The sequence below is a fragment of the Protopterus annectens genome, chromosome 1.part1 (assembly GCF_019279795.1).
Source record: "Protopterus annectens isolate FY-2018-M chromosome 1.part1, PAN1.0, whole genome shotgun sequence".
Classification (NCBI taxonomy): domain Eukaryota; kingdom Metazoa; phylum Chordata; order Ceratodontiformes; family Protopteridae; genus Protopterus; species Protopterus annectens.
Window position 1 is genome coordinate 801,820,662 of NC_056726.1, and position 18,205 is coordinate 801,838,866.

Here is an 18,205-nt window from a genome sequence, read left to right on the forward strand (position 1 = left end):
GGTTAGAATTGCTGGAGCCATGTCAGACTCCAAACCAGTTACAAGTGGTGTCCCACAAGGCTCAGTCCTGAGACCTCTCTTGTTCGGTATATGTTTCTCGGAGGTACAGGCCAACACGGAAGGACTGTGGCTGACCAAGTTCGCAGAAGACTGCAAACTGGGTGTCATAATCGACTCTCCAGCCGACACAAGCATCCTCCAAAAGGGCCTCATAGAAACAGACAACTGGTGCCAGAGCCATGGCCTCAAGCTAAATGCCAAAAAGTGTATAGTCATCCCCTTTGGCAAAAACAAAGTGCCCACAAATTACCACATAGGTGGTAATCCATTAAGTACAGAAGAAGTAATTAGGGACCTAGGGACCCAAGTTGATAGCAATCTCTCATTTGACAACCACATGGCCAAAGTGGTACAAAAACATTTTATGTAGCCCACCTAATCATGAAGGGATTCACATCTAGATCAGGGGAGGTCATCGTGCCTCTTTACTCATCCCTCATCAGGCCCATAATTGAGTACAATGCCCCTTTTGGGATGTACCTTACCAGACACCTGCAGCAACTGGAAAGACCCCAAAAGTTCCTCACCAAGAGGATCAAAGGGCTCAAACAGATGCCATATGCTGCCTGGTTAAAGAAACTCCAGCTCTACTCAGTGGCATACCGCCTGTTCAGAGGCGATCTGTGCCTGATGTATAAAGCCATGTCCAACCCGGAATTAATGGACATGCTGCACCTCAGAAAATCCAAATCCCATAGAGCTACGCGCTCAAGAAACTTGAACCTCAGCACTGAAATAAATAGGACATGCTGGAGGGACAGATTCATAACCCAGAGGCTCCCTTAACACTGGAATAAAATCCCAGTCCAGGTTAGGCAGAGTCCCTCATTGACTCTCTTCAAGAGGAATCTTGATGAGTGGATGGGAGATCATAGGTTTACCCCGGGTATCACTTCTGTGTCACTGTTAGACAGAGGCACAGTATACTAACCTCGAAAAAGGGCATAGCAAAATAAATTTAAAATGGGTGGCAAAAGCCATACACATTCTGGCTAGGCTTATAAATGCCCTAGGGCAGATAGCCTAGTATGAACCTATGAACTTATAGTTCATTAAACAGCAAAAAAACACTTTTTTTTTACAAAAGCAACAGCATAGGGTAACTGTTAAGTAGTTGGTAATAGTTCAATACAGCTGTGGAACTATAGGAGAGTGGGGATGTACGGGGAGGAGCAGATAATGGTAGAATCGTCGGCATATTGGATGAGGCTGGAGTTTGGAATGTCTTGGTAGAAGTCGTTAATGAATATATTGAATAGTAGTGGGCCTAAAATGGAACCTTGGGGGACACCTATGGGAGTATTAAGGAAGGGTGAAGTGGCTTTATTCCATTTGACTGCTTGTTGTCTGGTTGGAAGGTAGCTGGAGAACCACTTGGTACAGGAAGGGGATAGGTTTAGTTTGCAGAGTTTATTAAGAAGCAGGTTGTGGGAAATAGTGACAAACACCTTGGAAAGGTTGAGGAGAAGGGTGGACATAAAATGGCCAGAATCACGGGATTTGTTAATTGCTTCAAGGAAGGAGAGGAGGGCAGTGGAGGTGCTATGACTGGGTCTAAATCCATGCTGTGTGGGGGTAAGAAGCTGGTTGTTGATGAGATAGGGTAAGAGCTGTTGGTAGATACATTTTTCAAGAAGCTTAGAAATAGGGGATAAGATAGCAATAGGGTGGAAGTTTGGAATGTCATTATTATTGCCTCCTTTATGTAGATGAATAATAAATGCTTTCTTCCAGAGCTTGGGGACATGGCTTTCTGAGATAGACTGATTAATTAGTATGCTGATAGGGAGAGCAATGGCTTCTGTGGCTACTTTTAGGAAGTAGGAGGGAATTTCGTCAGGGGCATCGGAACCAGGTTTTAATTTTAGGAGAAGTTTTTTATGGTGGATATAGAGATGGCATTGATAGAGAAGGGTGGAGGCTGGGAGGAAGGGATGGGTGCAGGCTGAGGAGGGGTTGCAGAGTTGTTGGTGAAGGATGATGTTAGCTTGCTTATGGACTTTATGAAGAAAGAGTTAAATTGGGTGGCTAAGTCCATGTCAGAGGCATCTGGGTTAGGGCAAGGGTTTTCTTTTTTCCTGGTTTGAGGAGAGATGAGATTCCTTTCCAAAGCAGTTTGGGATTGGTGTTGTGGTTGGCTTGGAGAGTGAAGAAATAGGCTTTGCGGTCTAAGGTAATACATTTTTTTTACTTTATTTTGTAGTGCTTTATATTCATTAGGGGTGATACTGGTTTTATTTTTATGGTAACACGTCCAGGCTTTGTCATGGAGTCGCATGGTAGCTAAGGTGTTTTTGGTTAACCAGGGTACAGGGTTACTTTTTGAATGTTTTGTTCTCAGAGGGGCAAAGGAGTTGAGTAGGTTTGGGAAAGTAGAGTTAAAGGAGGAGAGAACATTATCTAGGGGAGGAGTCTTTAATGTGTTCCAGTTTGTGCTTTTCAGTGCATTTGAGAAGGTTTCAGAATTGAAGTTTTTTAGGCAGCGAGAGGAAATATAGGTGTGAGTTAGTTGTATGGAAGAGGGGAAACGGCAGGCAAACGTGTGGAAGTAGTCAGCTAGTGGGTCTGGGAGAATACCACTATCAGAGATATAGTGAAGATGGGATACTAGAATCCAGTCTATTGTACTTCCAGTAATGGAGTTCTTGGAAGGCCTGGTAGTGGAAGTGATCAGTTGCGTAAAGTTATATAAGTCAATATTGAGTGAGTTAGTGGGAGATTGGATTGTGGCCCAGTTTATGTTCACATCCCCCAGGATTATGGTTTTGTGAGTAATGTTGGTGGAGACCCAGAAGAGAATATCTTCAAGGGATGAGATATTGTCTACAGGGGGAATATAGAAAGAGAGAGAGAACAAATATGAGTTTATGCTTGTTTGGGTGGAGTATGTCTGGTATCATTTCTGCCTTGCCAAATTTGGGAAAGGATTTGGTATAGGGGGTGACTGAGAGGGTTGCTGAGTAAAAGAATGCTACACCAGCCCCTTTTTTGTGTTCTGTCATTCGTTAACATGCGGTAGTTGGGAGGAGTTAGTTCAGAATCTTTTATGTGGGGTTTAAGTCAGGTTTCTGAGAGGGAGAGAATATCGGGCTGGTTATGTAGAAGCCAGGCATGAAGGTTTGGAATTTTGTTACATAGGCTCTGAGTCTTTAGAGCTGAGAAGTGGAGGGGTTTGCCCTTTGCTTGGGGGGTGGGGAGCTGGATTCGGTGTGGTAGAGGGAGCTGCGTTTGGGTGGATGTCCCCAGAGAGAAGGATAAAGATAAGATGATGGATGAGGTATTTCGTTTGTTTGAGATGTAGTATACAGGTAGAGAGTTTTGTGGGCATTAGACTAGTGTAGTTGGGAACAGTGTTTTTAGAGTTAGGTAGGAGTCTATAGGGGAAGAGCATGCTAATGTTGAGGGGGTAGAGACTGGGAGATATAAAGGTAAAAGTAAATGTGTACTTTGTAGAGGATGGGGTAGTGGTGTGAAATGGGGGGAGTGGTTTGCATTAGTAGGTTGGGTGATATAATTTAGGTAAGTAGAAGTATTATTTGAGTAAGGAGGGATAGAGGTTTGAGGGTCATGATGTTGGTTTTAGGATGTTAGTAGGGAGTGAGTTAAGTTGGGAAGTTAGTTTATTTGATTAAGAGATTATGGTTTAGGTTAATTGTTTTGTAGTTTATCAGGATAAGTAGTGTTTGGCAGTAAATTCTGAAGGGTAGGTTTACTTTAATGGGTGAACTGTGGGAGGGGATTGTGGGAGTATGATGGGTAGTTTGGATTGGATAGTGGAAGTGGTGGGAGTGGCTAGCTAAGTATAAATGTAGAGGTACTGGGGGCGGGTGACATTTGGGGGCAGTGTAGGGGAGCGGACTGAGCCCGCAGGGCGAACGGAGCGGGTAAAGCCAAGGGAAGGAAGTAGAGCCAAGGGAAAGAAGAATCAAAGTCAATGAACAAAAAAAAATAAATAATCAGTGGAGTGGAAGGTAAGTTCAGAGGAAAGTATGCAAGGGGGTAAGGGATGTTCTAGCAGTGGTATACGGAAGGGATTAGAGTGGTTCAGAGACGTAAAGATGGTAAAGATGGTGCCACAAGAAGGAAGGGGAAGTTAGAGTCTGGGGGAGGGATTGGAAATAAAAGAAAGTGAAAGAAACGGGGAGGGGTTGGAGAGAGAGTGGAGCTGGATGTCACAGTGGCCTAGCTGGTTGGAACCAGTACTGACAGGGCCAGGTCAGCAGTGTGAAACAGCACTGAAAATAACAATCAGAAAGGAAGCAACTGTGAAAATCAGAGCTGAAGAGGTAAGAAGAGAGCAAGCCAGAGATGGAAATGTTGCAGATATAAATTTAAAAACAGAAGACAAAGGGTACAGAATATGTACTTGGGCTTGAGGCCAGTTATTTTACATTAAGAGGGTTCGTGTTCTGCACTCTTGTGGGAGGAGAGGCTGGACTCTGTCCTTCTGAGCTGGGAATTTCTGGTTAAAGCTTATAGTGCCTGCATATTTGAACTGCTTCTTACTGAAATTGGTACACCTTGTTTGCTGTAGCATAGACTAGATCCAGGCCTGCTGAATCTAGCTTTGTTTGTATAACTTGAGCACTAATCCAGGCATTCTTTAAAGTATTCAGTTGTATTTATTACTGCTGGTAGTAACTTGATTAAAGTGTAACTATCATTTCTAAGTCTTTTGGATTAAGCACTTGGGCTTCAGACCAGTTGTTTTATATTAGGAAGGTTTGTGGCCTGCACTGTGGTGGCAGGACAGGTAGCTTACATCCTTCTAAGTTGGGAACTGCTGATTGAAAGCTCAGTGTCTGTTATTCTAAAAGTGTATTGGTTCTGGTTTAAGCACTTGGCCTTCAGGCCAGTTATTTTACGTTAAGAAGGATTGCGGTCTGCACTTTTGTGGGAGGAGAGGCTGGACTCTGCCCTTCTGAGCAGGGAATTTCTGGTTAAAGTCTTATAGTGCCTGCATATTCTAACTGTTTCTTACTGAAATTGGTACACCTTGTTTGCTGTAGCATAGACTAGATCCAGGCCTGCTGAATCTAGCTTTGTTTGTATGCTTGTTTGTTTGCTTGTTATTTCCCTGAAACTCTAATTCCACCTAAAACGCGGCTTTTCAGTGCTTCTGTGGATCCCTGATGATATCTGCATTGCTTACTGTACTTATTTCCTTGTTTCACTTGAAAGAAAGTTACTGTTTGTCATTTTTGTATTTAAGTTACCTGTAACACATTGCATTTAAGTTACCTGGCACTTGCTCACTAAAGCAATTATATAAGTCAGCACTAAAAAATTAAAAGCACTACACCCTCACAAACTCCCCTTGAGTACCTTGTTCCCCATTAGCCTTTTGTTTTCAATTATAAAGGAATTCCCAATACTATTCTAGCATGTCCAAAGGTCAGTTGTCAATCTCCTCTCTGGTCCAGCTGGTGAATCTGGGAATCTTGAGGCAATGTTACAACTGCCTCATGTACACAGACAACCCTCTCCTCCTCCCAACAAATTCCAACACATGTGAGAGATGCAACCATACAGCCAAACTGGAGGCTAAGCTCTCTCAACTCAGTACTGGCGTAACCAGTCAGGAGGAGAAGGAAACCACACTCACTACAATTCCAGTCTCACATAGACCTACCACGACAACAAACCAAACACATAAACACACAAAAACATACTCGGAGGCTCTAAATAAAAATCTGCCTAAGCAGCAGAGACCTCCAAAGCAGACACCCAAGCAACCGCTACCCCAAAACAAAACACGTGCAACACATAGCTCACAAAGCCAGTGTGCCAAACAGTCACAGCCCTTAAGGCTAAACAACACACCTGATACACTTGTAATAGGTGACTCTATCATCAGGCACACTGACGTCCCGCTCACCAGGCTGAACAAGGAGAAGGTCACGGTGAGCTGCCTGTCGGGCGCTAGGATCCGCCACATAACACAAGCAGTCAGGTCACTCCAAGGCAAGTACAAATATGACTCAGTCATTGTCCATGCTGGTGTGAATGACCTGAGACGTACCTCCCTGGACTACATGAAAAGAGACATAGAGGAGCTGTCTGAGCATGTAGCCCAGGCCGGTATGACCCTGACCTTGAGTAGCATCTTACCCTCACCAAGAATGATGGCACAATATGAAGACAAGATGATCAATTTCAACAATTGGCTTAAGTGTTGGTGTGATTCAAAGGGGATCCAATGCCTGTCAGCCTGGGATGACATGCTCCACAAGCCACGATGCTTCACTAGGGACGGCTTGCACCTGTCACCCCTGGGCTTTCGGATATTGGCAAAGGCTCTTGCTACCCCCATAGTGCCTTTTTTAGGCAAGGCTCAAAAGACAAACCCACCTCCATAGGTATCACAAGGGATAAGAAACTAAGAGTAATGCTACTCAATGCCAGAAGTCTAAACCTCAAGATGCACGCACTCGAAACTCTCCTTAGCATGGAGAACATCGATATCTGTGCAGTAACAGAAACCTGGTTCAAGGCTCCCGAGAGCACTCCAGCACTACCAGGTTATACCTCATACCATGCTTTTCGGCCCCAAAACTTGGACCGTACCACAAAAGGAGGGGGAGTATCAATATTCGTCAAAGATACCCACACCTCCAGGTTGGTGGCACAGCACGAAGCATCAGAGACTATCCATGTGCAACTAACTGTCGGTAAAACTGCCTTCCAGTTTATAGCCTGCTGCAGATCACCCTCCCAAACACAGGAACCCCACTCGGCCTTCCTGAGAATACTGGAAAATATAAAGGTCTCTCCAAACACCATTATATTGGGCGACTTCAACTACCCAAACATAGACTGGGAGCATTACTCTAGCTCCAACAGCCTAGCCCAAAGGTTCCTAGAATTTATAAACTCAAATGCTATGGAACAACTTGTTACCACTCCCACAAGAGGGGAAAACATACTGGACCTGATCATCACCAACATGGGGACACTATGCTCCAGACCAGAAGTGTATCCCTCACTGGTAAGATCAGACCATAAACTAATCTCACTGAATATTCACATCCCGACCCCACCCCCTGCCCAGAAAAACCACAGTGAAAAACTTCTCTAAAGCAAATTTCACATGCCTCAAAACCGAGGCGAAATCTTTCAAAGCCCCCGGGCCTGTGGAAAATACGGCCCAGACCGCAGAATCCTTTATAAATGCATTCTATGAACACCTTCAGGAATGCATGGATCATGCGATCCCAAATAAAACCAAGACCCAATCCTCCAAAGGCAGACGTCCTGTCTGGTGGACCCCAGCCATAAACAAACTATACAATAGAGGGAGGAAGCTACTACATGATAGAGCAAAATCCCAAAAAGGGAAGGCATCTCTGATCAGTATTAGCAAAAAACTACGGGCACTCATAAAATCGTCTAAGGCCAGCTTCGAGAGAAAAATTGCACAGGACACTAAGGATAATCACAAGGCTTTCTTTAGTTATGTTAGGAACCTGGGTGTGAATTCACAGATATGCTCAGAATTAGCCCAAAATGACAAAAAAATACACTGAGCCCACAGACATTGCCGACATCCTAGCTGACAAGTTCAGTGCAAACTCCCCCCCCCCCCACCAAAAGGGCAAATATCTATCCCAACAGAGTGCTGCTCCCCCTGACATCTCAGATGCTCAGGTAAGAGCCGCCCTCTCCAAAGCAAAAAACACAGCATCAATGGGACCAGATGGTGTCCTGGGCTCCATCCTACTTGAACTCCAATAAGAGCTAAACCCAAACATAAAACTACTGTTCAATCTTAGCCTTACTACAGGATATGTACCCAAAGAGTGGCGTACAGCAACAGTGGTCCCTCTCCACAAAGGTGGTGCCTCAACGGATCCTGGAAACTATTGCCCCATAAGCCTGACTAGCTTGGTCTGCAAAGCTATGGAAAGGATCATCATGGACCTCATAAATAAAGATATTGGGGACCTACAGACACTGGATCCTACCCAGTTTGGCTTTGTTAAGGGCAGATCCTGCCTTTTAAACCTGGTTGATTTCTTTGAAACAGTCACCAAGGCCATTGACGAGGGAAGGTGGTCCACACAGCCTACCTGGACCTCGCAAAAGCCTTCGATACAATACCCCACTCGGGCATTATAGATAAGCTCACCAGCTTAAATATAAACCCCTATGTCACTAGATGGGTTGCAAACTGGCTCAAGGGCAGAACCCACATGGTTAGAATTGCTGGAGCCATGTCAGACTCCAAACCAGTTACAAGTGGCATCCCACAAGGCTCAGTCCTGGGACCTCTCTTGTTCGGTATATATTTCTCGGCGGTACAGGCCAACACGGAAGGACTTTGGCTGACCAAGTTCGCAGATGACTGCAAACTGGGCGCCATAATCAACTCTCCAGCCAACACAAGCATCCTCCAAAAGGGCCTCATAGAAGCAGACAACTGGTGCCAGAGCCATGGCCTCAAGCTAAACGCCAAAAAGTGTATTGTCATCCCCTTGGGCAAAAACAAAGTGCCCACAAATTACCACATAGGTGGTAATCCATTAAGTACAGAAGAAGTCATTAGGGACCTGGGGACCCAAGTTGATAGCAATCTCTCATTTGACAACCACGTGGCCAAAGTGGTTAGAAAAACATTTTATATAGCCCACCTAATCATGAAGGGATTCACATCTAGATCAGGAGAGGTCATCGTGCCTCTTTACTCATCCCTCATCAGGCCCATAATTGAGTACAATGCCCCTTTTGGGATGTACCTTACCAGACACCTGCAGCAACTGGAAATACCCCAAAAGTACCTCACCAAGAGGATCAAAGGGCTCAAACAGATGCCATATGCTGCCCGGTTAAAGAAACTCCAGCTCTACTCAGTGGCATACCACCTGCTCAGAGGCGATCTGTGCCTGACGTATAAAGCCATGTCCAACTCGGAAATTAATGGACATGCTGCACCTAAGAAAATCCAAATCCCATCGAGCTACGCGCTCGAGAGACTTGAACCTCAGCACTGAAATAAATAGGACATGCTGGAGGGACAGATTCATAGCCCAGAGGCTCCCTTCACTCTGGAATAAAATCCCAGTCCAGGTTAGGCAGAGTCCCACCTTGACTCTCTGCAAGAGGAATCTTGATGAGTGGATGGGAGATCGTAGGTTTACCCCAGCTATCACTTCTGTGTCACTGTTAGACAGAGGCACAGTATACTAACCTCAAAAAAAGGCATAGCAAAATTAATTTAAAGTGGGTGGCGAAAGCCAAACACACTCTGGCTAGGCTTATAAATGCCCTAGGGCAGATAGCCTAGTATGAACCTATGAACCTATGAACCTACTAGGGGTTAAATAACACTCTAGAATGTGGCTGGCAACATTAAACCTACATATACTGCAACTATTGAGAGTTAAAATAACATTAAACTAAAAGCTATTGGCTAAAAAAAAAAAAAAAAAGCTTATTGTTAAAACAACAAGGAATATGGTAGACTGCTGGCATTGTGCTGCCCTCCCTGGTGGCCAAAGTAAGTTACTACAGCCAGAAAAACTAACGTGTGTATGCTTACCTCCTCTGTAGTAATACTTTGAGTGATAAGGAGCAGTTCACTTTTTAAAAGGCAGATAGTCTTAAAAACACACATTCAAAATATGGATAAATTACAGTAGAAGGAACACCTACAGTTGAGCTAGAAAGCTGTGGTTTTTAGTTTGTTTTTGGAGCTGCTTCAGGCAGGTAACTTAAGCAGATTTATAACACTTTCACAAGGTATTTTGCTGGGTGAGTGTGTTGGGCAGGGGATGACCACAGAGTGTTTAACCCATCGGGAGAAGCTTCTAAAGCCAGAGAGCACACAGGCAGGTGGGAGTAGAAGCTTCCATGTTTCTTAAACAATATCGAGACACAATATCCCATCATATACAGGTAAATACTAGGCTAACTGCCTTGAAGAGTTATTTTAAACTTTGCCAGTAACCCAAGATTAAAATCATACCCTGCACCTTAACCATTATGCCATACACTTCTGGTCATGTGTTTAACCTTTCACTCACACAGCAGACATTTACAAATACTTAGAAAAAAACTATTAATTATCTTTCACGTCTTTTTTTTCCTAGCACCCGGAAGCTCCTGTGATCAGAGTAGTACCCCAAGGCTCTCCCTTGTGTGTATGTTGTACCGATACCACCAAACCAATTTAGATGTGTGTCTAAATAGCTTTAAGCTAATTGAGCCAGCAGGTCAAGCTCTGAGCTTAACAAGTCCTTAAGAGATTTTTATTTTTCAAAATGCTGCAGGAGATTCTCCTGTACAGTCAAAAAAAAAAGACACTGTGACTCCTGATTCTTCTTCTTCAAATAAGATCCTCCTTTATTGCGCAATCTTTTCAGAAGTGGCGGCAGCTTCCATGCATGTAGGAAAAAAAGCTCTTCCATAATGTTTTGTAAAATATCTAGCAGCTAGAGTTTGGAGCAGGAAACAGATTTTCCCTTGATGTTTAATTTATGTATTATTTTTAGTTAAAATGCAGATGCTCTATTCACTGACAAGTACATTTTCTGTAAAATGGTTAGCAGCTTGAATGTCAAGTAAGAAACAATCCTCTTTCAGTGTTTATTATATGAAGTGGTAATGTGTTTTTTAACAGAAACAGGTATGCTGTATTCACTGACAAGTAGCTTTGGTGTTCATAACTAGTAGTTTAAGAAATGCACCTCTTGCCTTAATGTTTATTATGTGAAATACTTACACATTTTCAGTAAAAATGTGGAGAACATAATGTATTTTCCTTCTAGGTTCAACTCTGCAGCCCAAATCAGGAAGTAGAATTCATATTAAAGTTTTTGTAACTATCAGGGCCCGGCCACAGCCTAACAAAAGGTAAAAATATAGTTCTTAATATCTTCTAATCTATGGTATTCCCTTTCTACTTTTATCATACTTAGTTTAGATACATTTGGTATTTTATGATCTCTGGGAGTGTTTATTGTGCTTTATTGTAAATATAAAGCATCATTATTTTGAATATGTAGCTGCTTTCTTGTTGCTCCTATTACCTTATGGTGTATTTCTTATTTTATGTAGTCTGCCATCCTGAGGGCATATTTCTGTGCTATTTTATATAGGCTTTGTAGTTATCTTCCCTGCATTGCTATGCTAGAACTGTTTCCATTTTGCATTAGTGTACTTTGTTTTATGCCTAATTCTGTCTACCTCTGAATCAATGTTTTATTTTTACAAAGACTGACCCTGAGATTCAGAAAGGGTTACCACGAGCAATAAGACTTAACATGAGTGGCCAACCCCTCACAATAACCCTTTCTGATTCAGATACAGGCCCACCTGCAGTAATTTTCCATGGTTGCAAGAATCACCACAGTGGACCATCCTGGTGAACATGCTGTAAGTATTGAGGTGTTCTGGGGAGAAGCTAATGCTAACTGGCCAAAATGCCTTTGGCAAGTGATTTACACTGCTGCTAATTTAGAGAATTGGTCATCTATTTAAAATAACACATTTAGCCATGACAATTAACATGGCCAACATGCTGCAGTCTCCCCATCAAGTCAAGTCAATGGGAGATGCTGCATTAAGTCTAGTAAAGTTCAGGGGAGAGGTAGCGGTGGAGTGTGTGTGTGTGTGTGTGTGTGTGTGTGTGTGTGTGTGTGTGTGTGTGTGTGTGTGTGTCTGTCTGTCTGTGTGTGTGTGTGTGTGTGTGTGTGTGTGTGTGTGTGTGTGTGTGTGTGTGTGTGTGTGTGTGTGCATGTATGTGTGTTTATGGATGTGTGTGTGCGTCTGTCTAGCTGTCTGTCTGGGTGGTTGCAGTAAGGAGGTTAGGGGGTAGAGCATTGACAATATTGATGTATTTGTGGCTGTCTGAATGTCTGTTTGTCTGTCTGGGTTGTTGTAGTAGGGGTTAGGTAGAAGATCGACATTATAGATATGTGTGTGTGTGTGTGTGTGTGTGTGTGTATGTGTGTGTGTGTGTGTGTGTGTGTGTGTGTGTGTACATGTACACGTGTGTGTCTGTGTGCATGTGTGGGTGAATGGGTGAGTTTGTCCTTGAGTGTGGTGTGGAGTGAATGTCTGTGTTTGTGTGGTGGGATGCCTTTAAGTGTGCATGTGTGTGTATGTGTGTATGAATGTCTGCATATGTATGGGAGAGTGAATGGGGGGTGCCTATGCCATGCAATGGAAGGCTTGCCAATGGTAATCACCACCAAAGAAGTGCTTTCTAGTAGTGGTGGTAATTAAGGGTGATTCAGAAAAATGCAAATTAGTCAATAATGTGGTCTTCCTCATTATGGCTAAAGCTGTCCCTGAGTTGCATTTTTCATGACTGTGTAACTTGACTTACCTAAGGTAAGCAGTTCACCTGATCATTACGGATTCTTTCTAAATCCCAGAATATATACTTGCATTGCATATGATATCCTTTTCTTATACCTGCAGGTATAATGCTTTGGTGCAGTTAGCATTCATTTTTACCTTTTCAAATTTCTTAGCTTTTATTTGGATTTCTGTGACTAGTCATTTTTATGACTTGCTCTGTGCTACTTTTCTACATTTTGTCTTAAGATATGGGTGTACCTGAAAATGTTCTGTAAAGATCAGTATACAATATCCAGTTAATACATGGGCAAATCCATAAATAAACATAAAAAGTTACTTTTCCTGGAAAAAATTGAACATTTCATGTCCTTTTGTGGCTCAGATGGTAGTTCTTTGTGTGTTCTTTAATTTGAAAATGATACAGAAATTCATATACAGCTGACTTTGCAAATAGAAATTCAAAGCAGTGATAAGATTTACTGATTCTATTTATTTATTTATTTATTTATTGCATTTGTTTACTAGGATTTTCTGACTGGATCATGCCAGACCTATTTTTAGTGAATGACTAGGAGAAGAAAAGCTCCATAAAAGACATAAACATTTATAAGTACAAAATAGTTGTGCTAGCATCATAGTTAAGCAAATTATGTATCAGGTAGAATATTTCATAGATACATACAGGCATACATACACAAATGAATGCATCTAATATAATGAGCACACCTTACAATGAGTCAAAAGTATAGCAATACAAAGCAGCCAGTAAATGTCAGAAGCAGTTTCCGATATTTGAGGTTTCCAAAGGAGGAGAATGAAATATGTTCCAGAGTGGTAGTGCTTTGGTGAATAGGAGGGTAGATGGGGGTAGAGACATTTATGGAGGAAGAGAACTTGAAAGTTAGGTAAAGAGTGGGAGATGTAATTAGACTAATCACAAGTGAAGGTGAGAAAGGAGAGGAATATAAAGTGTAGATAGGATAGTAGTCAGCCAAGTGGACTGGATCAGGCATGGATGTTTCTCATAAAACTAAGTTATTTAGTTATTTCTGTGAGTGGGTTGGATATGTTATTCCATATTTTAGAAATATAATTGAAGTAGAAAGATGGGTATGAAAATAAGGTACATAAGAAAAGGTGATGGTGGAATGTAGAAGTCCAAGAAGTTATCAAAAGACAAAGTGCAAAAAAAAAGTGGGAGATGGAAAAGATGAACCAAGCTAAGAGGGAATACTAGTTGGCTAACAAAGAAGCTAAAAGAGCAGTTACAATAGCAAACAACAAGGCATCAGAGACTTATGAAAATGACTCAGCAGACAAAATAAAAAATCTCTATCAGGTTGCAAGGCAAAGACAGAAAGATATAGAAGACAATCATCAGATATCCTTCATAAGGGATGTCAGCAACAACCAACCCACCAGCCCACAGAACATCAAAGGCAGATGGAAGGCATACTTCCAGCACGTACTAAGCGAAGAGAGATTCACAGAAGCTGTGCTGTCCCAGACAGGGCCTAAATGAAAAATCAAGAGAAGCCCACTCTAGAAGAAGTAAGAAGGAAAATGAAGTCAGGGCAATCAGTAGACTCAGATGTGGTCACAGCAGGTATGATCAAGATGTTAGGTGAATTAGGGGAGAAGTGGCTCCAGAGGGTATTCTTAGCAGTATGGAGACAAAGGCATATCCCAGATGACTAGAAAATATGTAGTCTAGTGCCAGTGAACAAGAACAAAGGGGTCATTCTCAATTGTGGACAGTATAGAGATATCAAACCCCTCTCACACTGCATGAAACTTCTGTAAAGGGTGACTGATAAGTGAATGTGCAGAGTAGTAGAAAGTAAGACTGGAGATGAGCAGTTTGGGTTCAGATCAAGATACAGCACAGCTGACCCATTGTTTGCAGTGAGAAAGATAGCTGAGAAGGAAACAGAGATGATAAGAGAGTCCAAATGGGCATTCCTAGACTTTGAAAAAGCATATGATAAGGTCCCAGGACAGCTGATTTTGGCAGTCTTTTGATGGTTCAAAATCCCAGAAACATTGGTAGAATTAGTTCACGCTATGTACAAGGACCTAATGACACAAGTACGAACAGTGTTCGGACTCACAGAAGGGTTCCCAGTGGGAGTGAGAGTGCATTAAGGTTCAGCTCTGAGCTCACTGCTGTTCATACTGATGATGGACTAAATTAGCAAAAAGGTCAGCATGGACAGGTCAACAAAGCTGCTGTGTGTACACAGTATAGCATTATAGGCAGACTAAACAAGGACTTCAATAAACAATAGGAGAATGGAATGCAAAACTAAAGGCACGTGGGGTGAAACTGAGTACAGATGTACAGATAAGACAACTATAATGGCAGTAAATGGGAATCAGAAGAAGCTGAAAACTGACATAGAAGAGAAAGTAATGGAACAGGTTAACAGCATTGAGTATCTGGGAGAGGTGGTTGAGGAGAAGGAAAGTCTGAAAGACAAGGTCAAAGCTAAAATCAGAAGGGGTATTGTCAACTGCCACAGAGTGTCAGGATGGTGTGCGACATATGAATGCCAAATAAGATCAGAAGTAAGTTGCAGAAAACAGTGGTGCAACCAGCACTAATGTATGGTACAGAAATCTAAACAGTGAAGTCAGAGCAGCTGAGGAACTAGAGGATGGAGATTATGTGCCAGAGATGAATGGTAGGATGCACAATATGGGACAGATGAAGAAATAGGATATCAGAGCAGAAATCAAGTCACTCCAATTGCAGATTAAGTCAAAGAGAACAGATTACTGTGGCTCAAGCAGACATGCAGGACAACAGAAGACAATCTGGTGAAGAAGATTTGGGACAGACAGGAATAGGACAAGAGGTAATAAGGGTATCCAGCAAGGAAATGAATGGCTGGTGTGAAAGAAGACCTGAGACAGTCAGGGATGACTGCTGAAGAAAGTAGGAGAGTGGCATTAAATCAAGAGAGATGGCGGCAGTTGATGTGACACCATGACCTCGTGTAGAAATAGGGAAAACAATTTACTAAGGTTTCTAAACATTCTATAACCAGAAGGTAGAACTTCTTCACTGGATATGCTTGGTTTGAGCCATATCTTTGTGAGAATATAAAAATTTGTGCACTGGATAGAGATCTAAGCACATAGTTCAGCTATTGTGTTGCAGAATCTCTGGATATTTATGATAAGTAGTTTTAGGGAAATGCCGTTGTTGGGTCTTTCTAAGTTTTTACTCAACTTTTTTTATTTTTCAAAAAATTATCACATTAATTGAATATGTTTTGGTAATAAATAATTAAGATAACTTAATAACATTCTCTGAACAAGAAGATAAACTAGAAGATTTGCAATTGCTTTTACAGATAGCTAAGTGGCTGCAGTTCATTTTGCTGTTAGCTCATATTGAATAGCATAGCTGTAGAAGTATTGTCTTAGAACAGGCATACTTCCTTTGCTTTGTCCAATATATCATGTGTGTATTCACTGCTGAATCATACAGCTGTTATCAGTTGACTTAGAGGCTGCATGTTAATGCTGTTAGTCTGTGGCTTTACAGAGCTGATAAACAAGGTATGCAATATAACCAATTTTCCTCTTTATCTGTATCCCTTGCATGCTCTCCACTTCACATTCCTGTATCCGTTGCACTAATTCTGCTTTATTCAACTTTATTTTTCAATTTGCACAGGTTTCTTAACTATGACACCCCCCACACACCTGGGATTAAACTGAAAAAAAAAGTCTGTTTTGTCCACTGAAGCTAGCTATCTTAACTAAATTAAATCTCCAGGAAGCAAGAACCAGACACCATACAGTTTTTCTGTTGTAATAGATGAATTACAACTTAGTTTTTGTAAAGTTCTAAGGCTTGGTGTTAAAAGGTGTATGCACAACAACTTCCTCATTATTCCAGCTAATTGCCACTAAATGGTGCCATAATACATTGAATTAGCCTTAAACACACACACACACACACACACACACACACACACACACACACACACACACACACACACACACACACACACACACTCTCTTCCAGTCCCAAGCATTCACTGTTTAAATTAGTAAATTTAATCACAACTCTCTGTATACCTGCCCAACAACCCTGTTTTTGTGCTTATAGTGATATTTATTTAAAGCACTATAGAGCTACTTAGATTAATCTTTTGTTAGATACTGGTATCTTAAGCTTATTGCTCACCTTGAACTAATAGTTTTTCAGCTCTTGTCCCTGCAGGGGCCAGGCCCACTCCGTTCCCTATACTCACTCCACTCTCCACCTTGCCCCCATCCCTGCCCACCCCATAACATTACCCATATACCTAACCTGACCCCTTCCACACCTCACTTTCACCTATCCCATAACCCCCCATAATTATTCCCCCTGTCATACCATACCTCCTAATTACTCTACTCCCCCCCCCATTCTAAATAGGGCCATGTAGTGCTCCAGCCCCTAAACTACAGCTATCATGCTCATATTCATTCAGTTATCACACTGCACTCAGCCATCATCATGTCCATCACTACTATTACTATGATCTCATTTCTGTCATTTACACTCTCTCCTAACAATAACCACAACTTTCCAGACACCCATCATACCTCCTACACCAACCTGTACAGCACCATACATAAACCACATTTATCATGCTACTTGGACATCCACCCTAACCTATTCACAGCTAATACCTCTGTACTATCCAAAGTAAAAATTCTACTGCTCCAAAGATACCCCCATTATCACACCCCAGCAGCAACTATACCATTTCTAGGAAAAAAAAGTGATAAGTATAACCCGCATAATTTGCCAAAGCATCATATCCCAGTGCGGTGAGATACAACCCAACCCAGGCCCAACCCCCCCCCCAGCCCCAGCAAGCCTAGCAGATCTGTCATGCCATAAATCTCCAAAGACTTAGAAACAAGATACTTGACCTCTAGGCATGGATTTCACAAAACAACCCTGATACTATAGCAGCTACTGAAACCTGGTTGAAATCATATGGAAAAGACACAGAATTTCTCCCCCCAGGCTACTCATGCCTAAGAGCCAATCAGCCCCACAAGTGAGGATGGGGAGAAGCAATGCTCTTCCCTAGCAAATATACTTTAATTTCCTACTTAAAACAAACACCTAACTTCTCTCCAGCCAAAGTACAAATCTCTATATTAAAACTTAACAATCATAAAAAACTTTAGCATAATTGCTCTGTATATTCCTCCAGGAAGCAACATTACCAATATGAGAGAACATATTTGCCTGGACATCCCAAAACACAGATAATGAAACCATCATCCTAGGTGATGTAAACATCAATTGGCTAGACATTGCCCAAAAGAATCCCTCAAAAACACCCAACTAATTCATACCAGACATCACCAGACCCCAGAAAAATAACAATTGGGGCTCCACAATAGACTGGATATTAGTGTCCCACCCTAACAATATCACCCCTGCAGTCATACTGCCTAATACCATTAGCGACCACCATCCAGCATATATTCTACGCAAATCTACCCCAACCCCAGGCCAACACCAACTTAATGCTTAACAATCATCTTGCCCTAAATCCAAAAAAAATAAACTACTACATTTTACCTCTAAGAAAACCACTCCCCAAAATAAAAAAAAATTCTTCACTATGCAAGCCCAAGACAATACCACTATAGAAGTTGTCCGACACACTACACTATTAGGCATTATTATAGATGAAAACCGTAACTTTGACCTACACATAACCAATAACATCAAAAAACACACCAAAAGCTCGGTATGCTCTACAGGCACCATCACGTTCTTAGCCTGTCTACTTGACAAACCCTTGCAATCACCTTTTTA